General features: G+C 39.6%; 1 long non-coding RNA gene across 1 annotated transcript; it reads right to left on the bottom strand.

The window, feature by feature from the left end:
• Positions 1 to 208: 208 nt before the first annotated feature.
• On the bottom strand, positions 209 to 2714 carry LOC141351006 (uncharacterized). The gene is made up of 2 exons (XR_012359151.1): positions 1122 to 2714; positions 209 to 736 (listed from the first exon to the last, which is right to left on the bottom strand). It is a non-coding gene; the product is annotated as an uncharacterized lncRNA (long non-coding RNA).
• Positions 2715 to 4154: the final 1440 nt, after the last annotated feature.

Genomic DNA, 4154 nt, shown 5'->3' with positions numbered 1-4154 from the left:
GCTTATCACTAACAAGAGCCATTAAAAGGTGAACAAATGTCTGTAGCGGTACTATGGTTCATTGATGTTATGAGATGGTAATACTGTGGTAGTGTGATACAGTGTAGACATACTGAAGTATATAATAGAAAACTATGGTAATACAATGTGTAAAAAACACTTATTGACACCATAAAAAGCTATGCAGCTAAATAAAAACACACCAACAGCATTTTTTGGTCATTTATAAGTTTTTTCACAGATCTGTCTTTTTACAAAATGAAAAAACAAACACTTTAAAGTTTGTCTTCAGAATGCCCCTGCCACAGCTGCGTGCTTCAACCGCACTAAAAACACACTCTCTCCTTCAACACAATACTGTAGTTTTCTTGGCCTTTAGATCGGAGGGGATGTGAGTAGGAAGATGTCAGAAGAAAGAAAATGTAGATAAAAGATTAAAGTCAGAGCAAAGACAGAGACAAGAGAGAAATGGAAACACTGAGGTGTGTTATAGTAATGAGTTTCACGCTCCTCTTTTTGGATATCGCAGAAATGCCACCGTTCAAGTACTGTAGTCCTGTAAATCCTGTTCACAGACTGGTCACTAGGGGCAGAAGCTGCTTCGGTGACTGTCAGCCATAAAAGTTCACTTAGGCAACCTCAGGGTTCCTTTACCTAGCAGGAACTGCAGAACTCTGTCCACCAGCAGGGCGGCAACAAAATCCAAAACCAAGACCTTGGCTATTATTAACTTAAACTGTAAAGGAAAAGAGAAAGAATATAAAAATACAACAAATTAAGTGTAAAACACCATTTTTGTACACTGGTGATTAGCGGCATTTATTTAGCATATTAACTAATTTAAACAGTATTTGAAAAGCTGGATTAATGCAAATGTCCCATGTGAACGTACCATGAGGCACATGCCTAATCTCCCAAGATAGTGCCTGCAGGGCTTGTGAGTATTTAGTGAACTAATGTAGGGAATAGTGAATGAGGGCATATGGGTCCATTTCAGACAAATTTTTAAATTATGCATTTATACATGTTCTTTGCTCTCCAATGAGAACCATTTCACAATGTTGTAGTATTTCCTAACATACTGGTGTCAAAATTGTTGGATAGTGTACTGAATATAATACCTCAGTTGGAATGTCCACTAAGGCAAATTGCTCATTGAATTCAGGTGATGACCCCGACAACAGCCCAACTATGGCAAGCCCTGATAAACCGATTATCCATAGCAGGGGCCGATTCTCCATGAAGGGATGGCCCTGAGGAAATAGTTTGTTGAAATAACTTAATTAGACATTTTTAAAAGAACAATTCACTCAGAAACTAAGCTATGATTCAGGAAATTGTTTCAGTAAATAACTAAAAATGCACAAAGCTATTGAATCAAGAATACTTAAGAGGACTCAAAACAACATACTATCTCTTTGTAGGGGCCATACTTACTATTTATGAAACTCTTATAAATTTGTACATTTAAAATTCATTTTGTTTTATACCACGGGTCTGTTGAATGCTGTATTCTGATTGGCTGAGAAATGTTCTATGGGTGTTGATTATTTTCCAGTAAACCGCACACCTAACTTGTCAAATGTCTTAATATAGGCACCAGAGCAATGTTTGTGGTAACCGTGGTATAAGAGGAATAATTGACTCCGGTCCTTTGAATTATTTGAAAATAATGCACACCTGCGATGTAACCACCTTGGTGTGCATTATTTTCTTATAATTCAATGGCCTGTCGTCAATTACTCCTTACATAATTTTATTAATGTTCTTTATTTTTGTAAGTATGTGCTTCTAAAGCCCGGGATACACTGCACGATTTTTGGCTGTCCCAGACGAAAGATTACTATTGTGAAACAATCGTGTTGATTTCTTTGATCGGTGGTCCTATGTTGTACAGTGAGAGAGGTGTAAAGACGGCCGTTTTCCAGGTCTTGCGTTCAAAGATAGCCTACAATAGTTTTCTGACAAGGTCAGAAATTCAGCATGATCAACGCACAGTGTGTTTGCTGTTACGACCTGCATACTGGTTTTTGTTTACCACTACTGCATGCTGATGAACCTGCGTTAAGGTATGTCGCAGGCGTCAAAGCCTTCAATTTAATAGGTGTCATGATCATACAATCTACATGCTTGTCGTACCAAAGTTTAAACGATCCATGTCGCGCACTGTCAAAAATCATGCAATGTATCCTGGGCTTAAGGGGAAAGAGAGTTTAATGGATGTGACACCCCTGACAGGAGGGGGCGCTGGTGCATGAGCATACAGTTGTTGTTTTACTAAAGAAAATATTATGGGATTGGAACAATACAAGCGTTCCATCCGAAATCGCCTACTTTCATACTAAAGAGGTAAGAAGAGGTGAGTAGGAAGTCTGATTTTATAGTATTTGGATAACAGCAGGCGAAAGTACCTGCATGACTTACTACTACTTCTGGTTAAATTTTTAAATGTGCGTTCATTGGACATTTAACTATCCCGCAGGGCAACACGAGCTGAGGTGACACCAAATAAAAACATATATAGAATATAGAATACAATAGAATAAAAAAAAAATTATTCCTCATTATTTAAAGGGATAGTTCACCCAAATATTGTCATTAATGACTCACCCCCATGTCGCTCCAAACCCGCAAGACCTCCGCCCATCTCCCGAAAACAGTTCAAGATGTTCTACATTCAGTCCGAGAGCCCTCCGACCCTCCACCGAAAATCCACGTACGGCACACTGTCCATGTCCAGAAAGGAAACAAAAACACAATCAAAGTAGCTCATGCGACACCAGTGGGTCAGCCAGAATGTGCTGAAGCATCCAAAATACCCAAATATAACATAAATTACGACTTTATTCAGCATTGTCTTCTTTTCCGAGTCTGTTGTGAAGCAAATGCGCAAGACTAAAGTCACGTGACTGCAGTGAGGAGGATTACGTGTTATCCTCAGACATGTTTGCGAAGTTTTTTTTCCAAACTTACAGCGTGCGTCTCCCTCAGACTGTAAATGAAGCCCGGGTGCACAAAAAAAACAGCTGGGGGGCACCAGATAACACGTCAGGCGCGTTCAACACATTCTAACTGACCCACCGATGTCACATGGACCACCCCGATGATGCTTCCACTACCCCTCTGGACATGGACAGCACACCGCTACTAGACCTCCAATGGAGGGCCAGAAAACCCGGACCAAACATAAAACATCCCTAAATGTGTTTTTGAAGATGAAAGGAGGTCCCACGAGCCCGGAACAACACGAGGGCGAGTCACCAATGACATTATTTTCAATTTTGGGTGAACTATCCCTTAAATTAAAGTCTGTGATTGTTAAACAACGCATGTGTAAATAATGGTCACGGTTGTTCTTATTACGCATCATAGGTCTGAACATAAACATATGGGTCACATGACAAAGAAAACATGGCGGATGCATCATGTCCAAAATGTTTTAATGATAAATGATATAGGTTCTTACGTGTAATTCAGAACGTACCGTCACGAAACACGATTTCGGACGCAGCGAAGCAGTGACAATATTTTAATTTTTGACTAAATTAATTATTTTAGTATTTAAAACAGCAAACATGCTGCAAGTATTTTTTTAACATCCTAAAAATAATTATGATTACTGTCATACTATGAAAATAATTGAAGTACTTTATAGTTAATGGCAAACGTAGCCACCTGTATTGCCATTGACATGATGTATACAGTACTGTTTATGAGACTTGGTTCGAATTCTTTGTACAAGTCAACAAACTGCTCTGCCCTGCAGGAGAAGAAGAGGAAGAAAAATGAAACATAAGGCAAACTTGCCTACATGGTTGGCATGTCCTTCCAAACAAACAATTGCACTAGATGATCCACTCATACCTGGGTGGGCTTCTGCTTTGTGCCCCTTTATACAGATACACTAAACTGCAGAAGTGGACTGCAAACTGCAGCAGCACTGTCAGGACAGTGTACAGGTTAAAGATGTTGGGTAAAGGCCGCTCTTTCGACAATGTCTTCAAAGGCTGAGGAACAAAAACAGAATAATTACTAAAGCGAAGGTATCATAAACCCCAATCAGCTCATCATCTCACAGTTCTTATCTCACCTTTGACCTCGAGATGAATAGAAAGCAGCCGGCCAGCAGCAAACCCTGAAGTGTCGCCTGAAAG

This window comes from Misgurnus anguillicaudatus, chromosome 19 (assembly GCF_027580225.2).
Source record: "Misgurnus anguillicaudatus chromosome 19, ASM2758022v2, whole genome shotgun sequence".
NCBI lineage: Eukaryota > Metazoa > Chordata > Actinopteri > Cypriniformes > Cobitidae > Misgurnus > Misgurnus anguillicaudatus.
Note: the sequence above shows the minus strand (reverse complement) of the source record. Positions and strands in the feature narration are given on the sequence as shown.